Genomic DNA, 18,505 nt, shown 5'->3' on the forward strand with positions numbered 1-18,505 from the left:
GGAATATAAGGCTCTGCCATTCAGCAGGCACTGCTGACTACCTGTCTTGCATTTGTATTTGTTATATCCGTGAGTTCTATATATTTATTTTCTGTATTTACATCATAAGTTAGAAGGCACTGTACCATGAACTGGTATGAAATAGCCCATTGATTGTATTTGGACAGCTAGTATGTACTCGAAACAGAAATGTGCCCCCTACCCTGGCCATGAGGCATTCAGAAACCCTTATGCCCACACCCCTGCAGTTCCTTATGCAAAGTTTTATTCTGAAATTAATGTACAAGGAAAGCAGCACCAGTTACACCAAAAAGGCTGAACAAAACCTTCAGAAGCATAGAAGAAAGCATAGTTTAAACCTTGGGTGACTGGATGAACTCCACATACTGTTAATTAATATTTCAGCTGGATATATCACCCCAGACAGAATAATCCCATGGTATTGCAGTACGTGGCTGCAGTAAGAGCTAACCTACTGACATGCTGTTTCTATCAAATCAGAGACCTAAGGCTTAATCTACATCATCTAGAAAGCATGTGTGCAGAAAATGTGTAATGCCAGATCTTACTATGAAAAAGAAGATTAAGTCTGAAAAAGGATTTGAAATTAATTAAGGAGCTTCTTCATGTTTCCCAATATCCTTCTGATCTATTACCAGCCTATCTTTGGTGTCTCTGCTGCTGATGCCTTTGTTAGTGATTGTTTGAACCACAAACACTGGGGCGGATTATCGCTCTGCTTTAGGACGAGCTGTGGCTTGGGGCTTATTTTCCACTTCCACGCTTTCTGACTGATGGCAGGGATCAGTGGGAGAGCTGCAGACTCCAAGCTCGGAGGGACACAGATGTTCAGGTCTTGCACTGCTGCCAGCAAGCAGTCTGGTGGGTGTTGCATCGCTGCAGAACTGCAGCAGAGAGCTGGCAAGCACCTTTCAGAGCAGTAAAGCTCTGAAATGGCCCATCTATTGGGGAGGGAAGCAGCCAGAACCCTGAGCTGACTAATGAAGTGGTGGTGAGGCATGAGAAGCTCTCTGAGCAATTGAGGCCCTATGATTTTTCAAAGTCAAGCAAAAATATTCCTGCCCTGTTTTGTGAGCACAGTTGTGGGACTGTTCAGCATCCTTCAGTGTGGACACACCACGCAAGCGAGGTGTTAGCATGAAAAGTACCTCATCTTAAAAAGTTTTGTTTAAACATTGTGGTATCTCCTTAGCAAGTTTTGATCTGTGTGTGCTCCACGTATACATTAAGATTATGCAGCAGTGAATCATTTGTTCTGATTAACTTTAATTCTAGTTAATATTAATCATTTTAAAATTAATTACGGTATTTACTATGCAGACAGTTTCTTGCCTATGACATGGAGTGTTTCTATTCTCTGGAACTTGATTATACTGAAAAATACAATCTTCACCCCGCTGAGGCAGAGTGATCATTATTTTGTTTGAAAGCTGCAGCTGAACGTGCACATAAATGGAATTAACACAGCATGACTATGAGATATCCTATAAACAGGGCCCTCAGGCTTGTTTCGGGGAAAAATCAAATGTATTTTATCACCTTTATGAATACCCAAATATGAGCAGGTTCTGAAGTACAGAGAGAATCATAGGTGCTGACAGCACTTATGAAAGCAAGTAGTGATAAAGGAACTGTAAACAATTTTTTGAGAAAGATGAGTTTCATTTCAAACATTAACTCTAGAAATGATCAGGAAAGGGCTGACTTTGACAAGCAGGAAGCTGAAGTGTATTCTAGCACAAGCATACAACTAAAGCTCATGGCATCACTGTATCAAACTAAAAAAGCCAATGTTAATGGCATCTGCTAATAGCTAGTGGCTACTATTACAGGGTGCAGCAGGTTACAGCATGAACTGAGGCAAAATCAAAGCATCCATTTCTTCTCACAAACTTTTAATGCACAAACACTTCCACGCAGCCGTCACGCTTAGCTCTGCAGTCTTTATCTGTTCCCTTTTCCAGGGCAGATCCTGGGAGGAGCCAACCATCTCTCGCATGCATCTCAAGGGTTGTTTAAATTTCCGTTTTCGGCTGCAGGTTACCACATTTCCATATTGCCAAGGGCTGCTTAGCAGAGCTGAAATTTCTTCTATTCTTACTTCTCTGTCACAGTGTTTGGGGATAAAGCAGGACACGTCTGCTTTTCATCCACACCAACGCGCTGATCAGATCCCACAAGGCCTTCCTTCTCTTCCCTCCGCTCAGCTCACTGCACAAGCGTCCGGCTCTGAAGCGGTGCGCTGAAGCCTGCAGGCTGGCTCTCCATGAGCGGCAGCGCTGTGCTTCCTCTGCTTCCATTGAAACAGCAGCATTTGAGTGGAACAAAATTAGATCAATGGTGGGCATGTCCATGCTGTGTGATGGAGCTCAGACAGACATCTCTGAGCTGCTGCTGACACGGGTGGCCCGGAGCCAGAGCCAATATGATCCTGCTGGCAGCTAATTGGCCATGGCGAAATAAAACCAGGAAGTTGCTTATTAAAAATTGTCCTTGCTGAGACTTACATAGCCATGGATTCATACTGACTCTCACATGCAAGAGATCAGTTTTCAAACTGCTGTCAAACTGTGTTATCTTTGTAAGACCCCAATATATAGTATTTGTAATCTCTGCGATGTGCTGGATTGATAACTAGCAAATCTGTATTGTTTCTGAAGCAAAATCCTGTTTAGAGAAAAACCTGTCATTACACAGAATCCACACACTTTTAAATAGAAAAACATCTGCTTAGTACTAAAAATACATGGGAGTGGATAACTTCAGGGAATATCTAACAGTACCTGCAAAATACAGGAAGGGATTCAAATCTGTTTTTCATATTACATTTAAATTCTCACAGACTTATTCAGTATGGAAAACACAGCTAGCAGCTGTTGTTCCTTGTCCTGTGACATCAAATTAGTAATTACTGTGCATCATTTGTGTGTATGAGTGTGCAAATATTTATTTACCACTAGTTTTATGTTTCTCTCTCTCTCTCTCTTTTTTTCATCACAGCAGCAATTCACCTCCTCTAAATCTTCTAACAGTTACATAAAGGTGCCATTTGGGAACCCAAAATTGTACATTTTCTCCATATGTGGCACACCCAACCTCCTGTTCTCACATACATACTAGTACATCAACATATCTTATATTTCATGCAGTAAACCAGTTTCTAAGAATTACCATATAGGCATCCCATGAAATACAACACAGCTTAAAAAGGCTTCATTGAAATGTATTTGTCAAAGAACTTCTATCAACTGCAATAGGAAACTTCTTGCCAGTTATTTACATGGAGCCTGGCATTCTTTTTATCCATGTCAATAGGAAATTGAGTGGTTCTTCTCCCATCTTGCATTTGCTGTAGTATAAATCCAATGGCTTTGGTATAGCTACTTCTGATTACATTGTTGTGAGAGGGGAATCAGATCTGGAGTCTATTGATTAGAGTCTTTAAGTGATCTCTGAAAAGATAAAGTCTTTGATATGCACAGGGAAAGATGCTTTCTAAAGATAAGCAGCCATTCTTTATGTACAGTTCACCAGGTTTTCTGCTTTGAATATTCAGTCAATGATCATTTATGGCAGAGAGCACATAAATCAGGGTTATGAGATATTAAATCACATTTAGGTAAGTTTTCAAGTTACCCTAACTAATATCGCTGTAAAACTATGGGCACATTTACTTGTGTAAGTCAAGTGGCTACTCTTCCTACGCTGGTGTGTGTACACACAAGATGTCAGTTTAAGCAAATGCATTTGGCAAAAACTACTGAGGTCACATGGTGATGTGGTCCATACACCTAACCTCTTATTTGAAGTAAAATGCTTCATCGTGTCCCCAGACTTTGATTTTCTTTAGGATTCCAAATTCATTGGTAATTTTTTTTTAGAGAAAACAACAAACTCTCTCCTGGCAGCATTGAAAATCTGATGATTATCAGCAAATAGGGAGTTTTGAAGGTTTGTGTAATGAAGAATTCACAACAAGCTAATTATCATCGTGAAACAAAAAGGAACAAACAGGTTTGGACTCAAACCTGGAGTGAGAACAGCTGAAATCAGCCTATTTCTTCTGGGGAGAGAGGCACCACTCTGCCCCAACTTCCTGTGATTTTTCTGGTGCCAAGCAAAGCTTAAGATCTGACTTGGTTTTGATAGAAAGACCTGTTACTGGTGAAATCATATCGGGTCCTCCCAGTAACAAAAGACACACACAGCAATTAGTGACACTTGTGTCATCCACTTTATGGATTAGTGCAAATCAGCAAAGGTCCAGATACGTGCTCCATAACGGGCAAAGGACACAAGTGAATACCCTGAGCCTCCCCTGGGTGGCTGTCAGGGAGAGTGACACACCAGCCCTGCCACCTGCCTGGTGGGTCCTGCTGGGAATTATGGTTCTCCTGGAGCATCAGAGTGTAAATGGCTGAAGATTCCCCACAAACGACCGCAAACCTTTCAAAAGCTAGCAGCTAAAAACAGGCTGCTCTCTAGGGCAGACCATTTGTGTTCTCATTCCCACAAGGCTTGCCTATTCCTTCTCTTACTGTGGGTATATTTTGAACTGCTAGGGACTTAAATGCCAGCAATATTCACAAGACAGCTTTCTACATCAACAGAGATAGCGCTACTGGACTATCTTTTCAAATCCTACGAGACATCCTAACAGCATCCCTGCCTTACCTTATTCCAGGCAACTGAATAGAGAAATGCAGCTAAAAGCAGTCAAAGAACCAGGATTTTATGAGCGAGTAGCACCAGTCATAGCCTTCTCGGGGACCTTAAAGACCTTATCTCTGTTTCTAAACTCTCAGGTGAGGTCAGTAACCAGACTGTGTAACTGTTTCATCTGTAAGGCAATAATAGGGTGACATGCTCTGTACTTAGGACATAGACTACTCTCCAGCTAACATGGGGGAAGAATTCAGTAGTGATTTGAGCAGTACTTTCTGTAAACACGGCATGGCAGATAGTCTTCCTGTGCATTTGTTATGCACATTAACTCAGCTGAGTTTTGTGATATCCAGTGTCTGATAAAATCATGGCCTGAAGTAATACTAGAATAAAGCTGTAAGTAGTTATTATGTGCAGCACTGTCTTAACTGAAGTTCAAAGCTAATTACTGACATTTCTACAACTGCAAATATGTTGATATTGTTTGAGATAAAGCAATTTCTGAGCTCCAATTAGGAAATTACATATATTGATTGAGGACTGACATTGGAAATCTTCTGAAATAGACAGGTGAGCAAATTAGTCAGAGATGCATGTAGGTCAAATCCCTCCTAGAAAATCCTCTGGAAGCATCTAAGCAAGAGAAGAAAACTGAAAACGTTTACTGTGTGCATTTGGGCAATTGAATTTCCCTAACTCAAGAGGATGAGTTAAATTAATGGAGCAATAGTTTGACAAGTTTGGCTTCAGTCACTAGACATAAACAAAATCATTACTTAAGCATATTGTTAATTATGTTCAACTTGAGAACAAATTGAGTGATTGTTGTTAATTAGGCCCGTGTGCACAAGAAAATGAGCAATAACATGACAGAAGGCTCCAAGTACGTACATGTGATTGCACAGTAGTGTTACACATACGTGGGTGGTGCTTGTGGGTGTGCACACATGCTGACTGCGAAGCACACACCGTGCTTGCTTTGTTTCGGGCTGAAGTTGTTTTATTGTTTAAAATACATGAGTGATCATAGGATCCAGTTCTGCCATCAGTTCACTCTGGGCCGCTGATTTGTCAGTTAGGAATGGCAGTGAGGCCATGCAGAGCAGATGAGGATCCTTATGCAGTGCAGCCCTCACATGCACTGCTTTTGCCAGCTGGGGATGGTGGTTCTACCAGATGGTGGAAGGGTGGTCTTGAGAGGCTGCATTCTGCTGAGGAGTTGGGATGCTTAAATACATCACACCCTGCAGACTGTAGTAAAAGGCCATGTAGGTGGTCAGATGGCATTAAAGTTCTTGAAAAATGAAAAATATTTTGCTGTGAAAAAATACGTATCAGCTTTTATGGAGTACCTTGATATCCCTGCCTGACTCTCTAACCTGCAGAGTGCACTTGTGACCAGATACATATATGTACATAAGCAGTTGAAGAAATGAAAGATGAGTTTACATTAAATGATAGATTCTGTGAACCATGCTGTTATGTGTGTATACAGGCTGCTCAATCCAGCAGTTTAGTTGAAAGGATGGAAATGCCGGTGTGAGCTTGGTGTGCAGTGACAGCAGGGAATGTGGCTGCAGCAAAACCAGGTGGAGATCGGCTGACCCAAATGTGTGTGTCAGCAGTGCTGTGCTCACAGAACGGGACAGCCCTGTGAGAAATGTCTCAGGAATTCTGAATTTCTGCCCTTAAAGTCTGAGCTGATGTATGATCTGTGTGATCCTAATAAAACCGAGGGAACAGAGTAAGTTTCCTTATGTGGGGAGAAACAGAACAGGAGAGTTACACACTTTTGTGCCTTCCTGTACCTATACAGGAAAGCTTCATTTTCTGTGGACAGACAAAATGGGTAACCGGGATGTGCATGAGGGCTGATCATACACGGTCTGGTTTTGGAGAGAAAGTCTCAGAGGTTCAGCTCTGATTCTTTATGTTGCTATAAAGTACATCATCGCTCTAGCCTAGAGGAGATATTACTCCATATAGGAATGAAAGTATGAAACACACACAAGCTATTGGAAGGGACAGTTACTGTAGGAAAACAAAATGTTTAAGGCCATCGTGTATTAAAATTCTCAGCCACAGTTGCGCCTATGTGTGCTTCTTTGCATTCTTCTGATAGAAATGACTTCCTATGCCTGTAGTGTAGTTCTTACTACTTTTGTTTCTTCCTATTTAGTTATAAAGGTAGAAGAAAATTAAAGGTTATCATTAAATTGCGTGAGTTATACTTTAAAGAAAATGTCAGTCAGTATTAAAACAATTTAAAAAGTGAATAAGTGTTGTTAGCTAAATGATTATATGGAAATCTGTGGTGAGCAGACAGCTTCCTCCTCCCTCAGGTCCTCAGGCACGTGCTCGCTGTTACTGGTGAATCCTTTTCTCACCAGCTCGTTGCTTTGCGAGGCGCACTGCAGGCAGGGCTGGCACTCAGACACCCGCTGGGTGCCGCCTCCTCCCAAACCCAGCTGGACGTCCTGGACGCCGGGGCACACGCCTGGCAGACATGGGCAGGTTTGGGAATGCACTTTGTGATATCATTGAGACCAGTGGCTGCCTGTCACTCATAAGTGGGAAAGGGTGAGCAGGTCTGAGGTGTACCGCTCACATTCTTTCACACTGGTTAACTTGTGACTGCGCTTTACTGTCTGCTTCTCCTTTCAGCTGCCAGCACAGCAGGTCCCAGCCCGTGTTCATGTCTTTTCCAGTACGTAGACATTACCTGTGCACCAGCCAGGGCTGAGAGATGCCTTTCAGATGCATCTCTGAAACCCCCTGTATCCCCTTCACATCCATGGCCATGCTGTCTCCCACATGTGATGTAGCAGTTTCGATTTCTGCTATCATTTGGGAGGCTCCACAGATTTACTAACAGTACTATGTAGAACAGTAGTTTAGAACTATGAAGTCAGTACCAGTGAGTAACACAGTGTAAAAGGAGCCATCTGGAAGGCAGGGCGGTGTGCTCAGGTCAGGACTGCAGCAGGGCACTGCGCTTCCTTCTGGGGCACCCGGGTTCTGTTCCAGCCTGAAGGAGCCGGTCTGCATGCTCTGACAGCACAAGTGATGGGAATGAAACCTCAGTAAGAACAGGGGAGCAGATTTGCTTCAAAAGCACACTCCCCAGCTGAATGAAAGCTCTAAATGAGATACACATTTTAAAAACTCCAGATGATGTCTATAGGACTGGGCTGTTAAGACAGATACAGTTTTTTGCTGAAAGTATTGACCTGCTGCTTACAGCTATTAGAAAGTCTGGGCAACACTAGCTTGGCAGCTACAGGTGATTATATGGTTACCAATGGCTTATTAAATCTCCTCCAAATCAATGCCTCTTCTTCCAGGAGTGTATTAAAAAAGCTGGGGAGGTACAGAAACACCCAAGGGAATTATACAGAAGCCATCCTATATTTTTTAAAAATCTAATTAACTGTAAAGTAATTTCACTCCACAGAAACCATAATAGCACAAATGTAAGAGAAAGAGCAGTCATTTGCTTTCCTGCCTATTGATTTCTGGATGGTAACTGGAAGAGGCAGGTATTTTCAGTCCGTCTTCAAAAAATAGCTTATAAGGAAAGATTTTTCTGTGCCCAGGGAGAAAAACTAAACAACATTTAAATGTCTTGTTTTGCTGCCTGCTCTCTTGACTTTGAAGTAAGTAGGGATGCATAGTTTAGAGCTGTAAAAATGGGCCAGTCCATGCTTTGGGGTTCTCCTGATCCATGACGAGCATTGACCTTAGAGCCCCCCACCTTCCCAACAATGTGCTGATGCAGAGAGCTCTGCAGGCCTAACAGCTCTCCTTCAGGACGGCGTTTTGCTGCTCACTGTGCTGTCTTTTCAGTTAAACTGTCACTATTTTCCAAGGAACACTGAAAACATCTGCCAGCACTAATACCTCTGGGAAGGCCTTTCCACCCCAAGCAGCCGCCTCTGCTTGACAGGGATGCTCAGCACCCACTCTGAGCCTGGTAGGGAGGAAATTCCAGAAGCTCTGAGGCACGTCTCACACCGACCACCGCTGCTGCTGATGGGGCTGACACCTCCGCTCTTGCAGAGAATGGCTGCCAAGGGGAGGCAGGCAGCACTGAATTTTACATGAACCTGTCAATGTAGTACGTAATGTTACAATTACGGTGCTCCTCCGAGACTTAAATCAGCATGACATCGCCTCCTCGTTTACTGTAACAGAAATCTTTTGTCTAATATTAACTAAATGCTGCTCTTATTTACGCCCTGTTGGCTTTGTTTCCAAAATATTTCATGCACGTACAGCAGGAAAACACTCCTGCACCCAATTCTGCTCTCAGTAATAGTGCAGCAACACTGATTTAAACTCTTCCTCAGTGTCTAAGGACACTTGTAAACAGAAAGTTCAAAGAATGGAATCCCAGTCTCAAAATAAATACAAAATCCCAATTGATTTCACTCAAGGATTTTAAAGCTAGAAGAAAGATGTGCTGATTGAGCATAATGTGAAAAAGGGTGAATTTGAGTTAGTGCATCTTTTCCAGAATTTGAGGCAGAAATCTTTCATACTTTAGGCTTTCTTTGGATCAGGAACCACTCACCTACTCTGTGCCACTAGCACAGTGTGAGCCATATTTGAACAGGTGAAATATATATTGTGGTTCTAATAGTTTCCAAGTCCTTACCAAATGCATGTGGAAATGCTATGAAATGATAAGGACGTCCTTCCTGCTGCTGCCACATCATTCCCTCCCTGCTTGTCTTGCCAGCTTCCCTCACCAGTCTTCTAACAATCCATTCATTCTGCTTTCCTAGCCCTCAGCTAGGGAGATGATTTCAACAACAGTGAAGAGAGAACGGTTGGTTGTATTTGGAATTTTGGTATTTCAAATGAGCTTTGAAATGCAGTTATTTGCTTCTGTACAAGCAGATATTTCATGGAAAATATTTTCTGCAGAGAATAGGAAAGTTGTGTCTGATTTTACCTGAACCAGGATTGCTGATGAAATGAATCAGGAAGGTGTGTGCAAATTCTAACAATATTCCTGTGGTTTGTTCACATCTAATAATGCATCAGATGGGCATTTTCTCTCTAGACAAAATGGGCTTTCCAACTCAGTGTCACAGTACCCTGTTGTGCTGTAGCCCTATCTCCATTAAAAAACTTGGGTTTGGTGTTTTAAAAGTCACCTTCTCTCTGTTAAATTAATCTGCTGAGGTCTGAGTGCTGCAGTTAAACTCCCTCCCACAGCTTATCACCCCCACGTCCCCACAGACACACACGCAGATTGTCCCCCTCTCTCTCACTCACACAGCACTCCAGCTGGCTTACTTCTGGCCAGTAATAGGTTTTCCTATGCACTTAACTCAGTGTTTTAATTTTAGTTTAGTCCCTTTCAAAACCAGTAAGCTACCATTTCTCTGGCTCTAGTTTTTGCTCTATCTGCGTCTAAACTGCAGGGCAGATATTCAGTGTTATGATAAAGTGAAGCACTTAAGGAAAAATTCATATCAAAAGTCTTGTTTCTGGGAAGTAAAAGCTAATATGCAGTGTTGTGAAAAACATTACAGTTGCAATCCTGTGTACATAATGTGACTATTTATCATTGTTTGGCACTTTTAACTGGATGATTCAAGATTTACTTCATAGTTCCAAGACGTTGACAAGAAGAGAAAGGAGAAAACATTTGGTAAAAGGTGATCCCATACATTATAAATAATGACTTCTGTGGTGTCACCGTAAAATATCTCATAATAATGAACCAAGGTGAATAATTCACTCAATTTTCTATGGGCTTGAAAATTAGATTATTTTTCAGGAGCTAAATGAACAATAAATTTCAGTTCCAAACAAGCAGCTTTGCAGACAGCCTCCAACTCTTATGCAAATATCCACACGTACGGGAAATGACGGCCAACAGAAGCGACTATTGCTAGATGCCATTCATACACAGTGTGTTAAGGCAGTGTGACCATACCTGTCAGTGCAGGGTATGCTCCACCAGTTTCATAATTTTAAGGGCTTTAAAAATAACTTCCATATACTCCTAGAGTGATCTGTTGTAATTATAATTACTATTGCAATGACAACTAAAGCGCTGCAATCAAACAGTTTGCTCACATGTTTGGAACTTACGCTTTATTTTTCTGGAGAGGATTATTTTCCTCATAGAGCAGTTGGTGCCATAAATTGCTCAATAAATTTGAAGATTTGTTACCGCATTCAGTAGCAAATACATTCTTGTAAAATACACCGTAGGTACAACTAAGGAAAGGTAAAGGCTGAAGCTCTCCCTTTTTACTGTCAGCTAGAATGACACGCGATACAGAGAGCTCAGAGGTTAATACACTAATAAAAGTAAAGTCAGCCCCGGTGATTTGGTGTGATACGTTGTCTGCTCGGTCTGTGTAACTCTATCCAGCAATAAATATCCTATTTGTTAGGAGTAATGAGTATTCGTATCAGTGTCCTTCTTGGGAATTGTTACATGCAGATATGAATCCGCATCTAAATTACAAAACAGGAAACTAAATAAGGAAATTTCAGCTTCATTTAAATAGCTTTCATTTTTGCAGGATTAAACCCAAACCCAGAAAACAAGCCTATTCACAATCAAATGACCTTCTATAATGTTAAAAGAAATCTTTTAAAAATAATTTGTTTTTTCTGTTTTTTTTTTGGGGGGGGGGGGAGCGGGGAGACCTTGCTGTATTCCAGAACTATGAATTTCAGTGTTCAGTTCTGGAGAAAAGCCTCATGTTCACGAAGGTGGTACGAAATGCGTAATTTGGATCCCTGCCCTGCACCCTTTGGCCCTCACTGTTCCCAGAAGTTTTCAGTGCACAGGGAGGCAGGCTTACACCCGAGCTCTATTAAAAACTAGTTATGAGGTAAGCAGATAAAATGCTTTCTAATAGTTAAGTGCTGTTTCAGTCACGAAATGTTGGGGCGCAAGGACCACAATACTGCAGGAATTCACATCAGGAAATATCGGTTCTGATGCCCCCAAGTATCTCGTGTTTGAGTTACTACCCAGATCTAGGCTTATCCAGGCTGTATCTTACACATAAAGCAGACACCAGACTAGGCTCTGCTGAGAAGATGTCAGGGACTGCTCAATGATGTGATTTATATGGACATGCAAAGTCAGGCTGCCTTGGGCACTGTGGGAGGGGAAATCCATGCAATTCAGCTGAGATACGTCCTGAGCCCAATTCTGTCTTTAACTGTAGCAGTGATTAGAGGTTTTTATGTTCTGCAGGTAAGGAATCATCTAGCTGCACTGATAGTTCTGAAGCAATTGTAAAGTGTTTTTCAGAATATAGAACGTGTTCCTAAAACATGCTGGTACCAACATGTTCCTTGTGATATAGGACCTGCACCAAAATTCCCCTGTCTGTGATGTTATTGGATGTCAGGTGCTGCTTTGATAGAACCAATTTGTATCATACTGTTGTGGAGAATTCAAAAACAACAATCAAAACATTTATTACTCAGCCTCTTTCAGTGGCAGAGGGAGTTTTCAGTGCCCAACTGACAATGAAAATGCAGAATTACAGAATATCAGTCAGGCTTTAAACTTCCACAACAACTGTTTGCTGTTTGCTGATAGAAAAACACTTCATACCTCTGAACAAGGGACACAAGGATGGTTATGGCTAAACTACCAACTGTGGGAGTTTACACTGGTGATGCAAAAGCAGGGCTTGGCCTCCCAAATCTGCATGCCAGTTCCACTCTGTTGGGTAAAAGCAGCTTTTCCAGCAGGCAAGAAAGGGTTTGGTGTCACATTATTTCAGAGGGTCCTTAGGAAAGTGATTCCTTCTTGTGGCTTTGGAACATCTCTGCCATGGTCTGGTTGGAGCTGCAGCTGCTCTCAGTGCTGAGGGAGCCAGGTGCAATGTTGGCATCCATGCCAGCAGGGGGACAACAGGCACCTTTGCCTTCTCTTCTTACTAACTCAGAAAACAGGAACTTATTCTTAAAATTTAGATGTTTTCCATGTAGCTGCAATTTTCATGTTTGGGCTCTGCTTATCTTTGTCTTGCAGATTTGCTGGAGGAGGATTAGAAACAACCAGAATGTCACTTGTGCAACCGAGACACTTGTGTCAGTGCATGGGAACACATGGCAGCAGCTGAGCTGAGCAGTGGCACAGCCTGCAGCAGCGGAGCTGGTAATGGACGGTATGTGAAGCTTCACACGATGAGCTTTTGAATTCTAATGCTGCCTCTACATCAACAAGTTCCATCAGTAAGTACTATCTGTGTTACCGAGAGCTTGTTTCAATTGACACTGTCTTCTCTGAGATTTGGATTCAAAACCTTTCCACAGGGCCTGCCTATTCCTCAGCCTATACCTGCAACTTTATAAATTCTCCTGCTTGTGAAGCTCTTATTATTAATGTCCTATTTTGGCTCTTAAAATGATATCCAAGTTCAGATTTTCTGATTTAAAAAAATATAGTTCTTTTGACACTAAGTAAGAAGAAAGTCCTTTGAAAATTGAAAGGAGAAGTGGTTTGCTTGAGATGAATCCTCTAACTCTTGGCACTGCTACAGAAGTAATTCCATGAGAAACAGGCACCCACTCCACCCCTCTGTTCAACATCACTCGACAGCAGGAAAACATTTCAGTGCAAACAGAGCCTTTGCAACTGCCAGGAATGAATCCTGGCTTCACTGAAGTAAATGACTTCTGCCATCAATTTTAGAGAAGCCAAGTTTTTTTTCCAGGTCATTTGAATCCATGTTGCACAGCTGGTTGCTCAGGTCTAGAAGCACTACAGAATGGTTCTTGGCAGTCACACGAATAAGAATACCCAGTGTCTGCCTGCTATTTTGGCCCTGGTAATTTCATCAAGTCAGAACTGGTGCTGGGCAGAATCAGGCTGCAGGCTGCCAACACAGAGATTTCCCATTCAGAAGAGGGCCTTTTCAGGTTTATGTGCACTACCAATCTGTAGGCTGTCTGCAGGAGTCCCAGTGCAGTGGCAGTTCGTAGTGTTGATGAACACAGCATCTGCATGCTGCCCAGCTTCTCTTAGCAACCCCCAGTGGTAGTTATTTGAATATTAGGGAAGATAAACAAAGCTACTCACGGCTCTTACTGATTATTGTACCTAATTCACTAATCTTTTTTGCCATAGTGATGCATTTGCTTTCTTCCTCCATGATTTTCTGATCTGTAGAATCTAATGGCGCTATGTAACACTTTCTGATCAATTACAAACATCAGTTTTTTTTCACCTTGCCATTTTTGATGGAAAAAACCCCACTGATCTATTGTTCTGCAACAAAAAGTACATTCAGGATATTTGTGTGTTTGTTTTAAACATCATTTTGAGCAAAATGTTTACCTTGTGATATCCCATATGATGTATTATGGGGAATAAAAATAGTTTCAACAGTATCTACTCCAAAACCTTAACAGGGATTTAGGAAATATGTGTGGGTGATCAAGCCCCCAACACAAGAGTCTGGAATGACTGCATGTTTCAACTTTGCATGGGTTTTTTTGTTGTGAGTTCTCAAGTGACACAAGCTGTTTCACACTGTGCTCTTTTAATTATGTTAGGACAAGTTGTGTGTTTTGTTGGAAAGCTCTCAGAAAACAGGATTTAGAAAGATCTCTTGAGCTTTCATGTTAGGAGGTTTACTGAAAGAATATTTTTCTTTATATTCAATTCTCTTTGAAAAGATCTGTGAACAATCTTGCCAAACAAAACATTTCCTGCTCCATAGTTAATGACACAGATAGTTATTTACTGTAGAAAGAATCCCATGTTTAATGTAGTTGGATTTGATGTTTCTCTGGTCCTCCTCATTCACTCTTATACCCACAATTTCTCTTTAAACCTGTCTAAATGACTTAATAAGCATAAGGAAAACTGAAAAACACCTTGTTCAAATCTGATGTTACTGCTTAGAGCCTGGCTTTGGCTGCCAGAACCATGAGGTACTGCTTGAGAGTCCTTGAAATCCATTAGGATTTATGCAGCACTTACTGCATTTAGATGGTTTAGATGAGTTTGGACACTAGAGTGATAGGTGGCTGTATAGCTACAAACGCAGTGCTGTGCCATGAGAATTGCTTCTGTTCGTTTAGCCATCATTGACTCAAGATTTGGACATTCTAGGGAGCAAGGTACTCAGCTGCCATTGGATTTCAATTACAAAATAGTGCCCAGCTCCACAAGGGACTTTTGATCTAACTCAGCCTAAATTGCTAGGACCAAAGGCAATGAGTGGTCAACTGCTTAGCAGCTGCTCTGCAAGCTCTGGGCATCTCTCTGAGTCTTCCAGTGCATGTTAATGTGCTCCTGTGGAGAGAGGGAATCAGCTGCATTATTTGCTGAGCTCCCTGAAGGAATTTGTGAATGAACTGCATTAAGAAGCTGCTGGTGCCTTGTGGGAAATTTCTCAAACACATCTTGTTTGAAATCGATTCTGTATGTGGCCTGTAGCGTATTTTCTATGTTTCTTTTCTTCTGTGCTGGAATTCTTATGAGAAAAGCTGTTGCCTTTTTTGGGGGCAAGATTTCCATTACTGGCTCATCTCTGACTGAATTTCCATGGCTAAGTATATGCTGTTTGAAGCAGCAATTAATGCAAGCTCTATTCCCCAGAAAGAAGAGGTTGGGATTTTGCTCTCAGGGAGGAGGAATGGAAAATAAGGGAGAGGCTTGCGTTTGCTCAGAAATGTTGACAGCTTATCTGATGAGGGTGCAAGAGAGACATAAGAGAAGGTGGAGAAATTTATTACCTTCCCTGTATATCCCAGCTAGGCATTTTCTAAACAGTTCTATCAATACTGCTTATAAGGATCCGAGTGGCTTTGAAAGTAAGGCTGTATACTGAAGTATGACAACAGAAGTGGCATGGGTTAATTTATTTTCATTTTGATGACAAAGATTGCATAGCACAGTCAGCACATTAGACATTTTGGGATTCTACCTTCTTGCATTTCACTGCTACTATCTCAATAAGACATTATTTTAATAAGAACCTGCCAAGAATATTAAATGGGATCCAGGACCCTAGCTGAATTTTTCCTCTTCAGTATGACTACAAATGCTACAGCTGTAGCTGGACAAGCTGTGTCTTCAACCACACACCAGCAAGTGCATTTTGTTTAGATTATATTTTGAATTACTGACAGTAAATATCTGTAAGCTGGCAGAAAAGTGCAGGGTGCACAGCCTCAGCACTGCTTTATGTGCCACAACTGCTAAGAAATGGGGGCACTGCTTTGGCCAGGCTAGCACTCCAGGGGCTGCTCAGGAAAATAAAGACTTTATCTCAGCATAGTTGAAGTTGATACAGAATCAGTTAGCGATGCTTAAATCTGGACTAATCCCTTGGACAAGCTCAATTTGCATTTCAGAGGTGAAACGCTTTAAAATGAGTAGAGAGGGACATAAAGGAGTATGGTGTCTCAAATTCTTTTCAAGGGCAACATTGATAAATGTATAAAATAGCAACAACTGCATGACAAAGTTTGAGGAGTGTCTCTGTTTATGGTATTGAACCTATAAAGCTGATGAAAAATCTTCTCTTGCACGAATTTCACAAAACAATAATAATCATTTTTTTTTGCTGATTTTAGGATTAAATTCCAATCCAACATACAGCTGGATAATGCCAGTTGTTTGGGACTGTGTAACTGACAGGGAAAAGATATGCTTCTCTTAGAGTGATTTGAGCAAATCCCAGTTGGTTACAAGAGTAACAGCATTTGGCTCTTTGTAACTGAAAAGTCCATTAAAGAGCTGCTTTATCCTGTATTTACTGCAGTGAATCTCCAGTAGCTTTATGTTTGTTCAAAAATACCACCATAATATTAAAAGGTGTGTTACGAGGCCTAAGCTGTTAATGTTGCCAGATATTATACAACAGCTCCCATTGGAGCTACTGCTGAAATAAGATCATTTTCTAAAATGAATGAATAAAAAATGCATTAAAAACATTAAAGCACGTGAAGCTAAACAGTTTGTGCTGTTGGAGTGTTACCTGTAGAGGTGATCATGCAGTGGTTAAAGATCTCTCCCTTCATTTTGAAGTTCATTTTGAAGTTGCTCAATAAGTTAAGCATTTCTGTGTGTGTAATGATGGATGCCTAAAGCCACCGGGTGACCCTTTGCACAGCCACTGCTGCACTGCTTACCATGGCCTGCTTCATGGGGAACTTCAGTACTGGAAGCACAGGCTGCTCAGATAGACATATATGCTCATATAGCAATGCCAAGTTAAGAAAAATTTAAAAACTACATATAATCCCATTTTAGCCAGTGATTTCCATTTTCACTGGCTGCTCATGCTGAAAATAATGATTTTCAAACCATCACATTGCAATTAATTCAAGTGGTTTTTTTTCTTTTCCTTTTCAGTTTTTCAAAAGGTTTATAGGCCCCAATGACCACAACTTTCATTTTATTTATGCACACACATCAGAGCTCAGAGCTTTTCCAGAGCATGGCAAGAAGCTCAAGACCTATAAGCAGCATTTCAGAAGAGAAACAAGCACTGATCTCGAGAATGTCGTAATAACGCAGTCATTTTACATTATTACTTCTGTGATTCAATGTGAGGTCAATTGTAGATATGAAAATATAGGTGCAAAATGAGTGTAATATTTTAAAAAAGCCTGTAAAAGGGCAGAGGTGTTTTCAGCTTTGGTTTAAGTGCCCAATGGGGATGAAGCAACTGGGGGGGCAGAGTGGAAGGAGGCTGCCCAGAGCAGCAGGAACCTGCTTGTGGTGGTTTTGCGCTGCTTCTCTATTGCTTTGCTGAGCATATCCAACTGCTCTCAGGCCACTCCTCTTCTAGCTTCGATTCCTGCTGGCTCCAAACTGAACATACACTCAAACACAGTCAAGATCAGCATAGGTGCACCAAACAGAGAAAAACTATGCCAGAAATGATTTGTCCTTCAGTCTGCTTTCTACCGACTTTTGAAGTGATTCAGACTTTTGTTTTGTTTTTACATCTTCCCGTATTTTCTTTCTCCTGATGGATTTATGCTTCTGTTTTAGAAAAATATTCCAGTAAAATGATTTTGTAATAAATCCTAGAGAAGTGCACACAGTGAGAAGCCAGAAAGAAAAGGCATCCTAAATTACTATCTCACATTGGTGATCCGAATATTTCCTTTGGTCAGAGGCATTTTAAGGGTGAGAAAGCACTGGCTTACATTATTGAAGTAAGTGTCATGAAGAAGGTGGAAAAAACACAGCAGTGTTACAGGAATGTAACCTCCCACAGGAGAGCAGTTTACCTTTTTTCCCAATGATCATGATTAATGTTTTCTGACTGCGATCTTAGCAGGAAACTCATTCTAACAGTTACTGTGGCACAGTGTAAAACAATATTACAGTTCACCGACATTAATTTATCTTGATTATTCTAATGATTTTATATTTTTATTGGTGCACTGGATTGCAAAAAATGCAGTATAATTTAATTTTCACCATCATATGTGGGGAAATCACTGGAGGCATTAAAATGATGAAGGAAGAGATATGCTAATACCACAAAAAAGGATGCAAAAATGATTTATGTTACTTTCTTCTCCTATTTGCAGTTCATTAAGTCACTGTCTTCTTGTAATGACCAAGTGAAAATTAAAGTACTTCAGAGAAGAACTTTAGGTTCAAGCATCATTAGAGGAAGAGAAATGGGTTCTTTGATGAACTTGACTGCAGAAATCTATAGAGCACAACTTAATCAGACTGCACATTGATCTTTGATGCTACAAGGCAGACATAAGATTGAACAAATCTTTTTAATGCATATTTTTTCTTTAAAAAGTAGCATATGATGCATGAGAATGATTTATATTTAATATA

At 41.1% G+C, this 18,505-nt stretch overlaps 1 protein-coding gene across 3 annotated transcripts in view; it reads right to left on the reverse strand.

The window, feature by feature from the left end:
• CA10 (carbonic anhydrase 10) overlaps positions 1-18,505 on the reverse strand; it is a 168,528-nt gene that overhangs the window by 49,601 nt on the left and 100,422 nt on the right. The gene's annotated exons all lie outside the window — the stretch shown is intronic.

This window comes from Gallus gallus, chromosome 18, assembly GCF_016699485.2.
Source record: "Gallus gallus isolate bGalGal1 chromosome 18, bGalGal1.mat.broiler.GRCg7b, whole genome shotgun sequence".
Classification (NCBI taxonomy): Eukaryota; Metazoa; Chordata; class Aves; order Galliformes; family Phasianidae; genus Gallus; species Gallus gallus.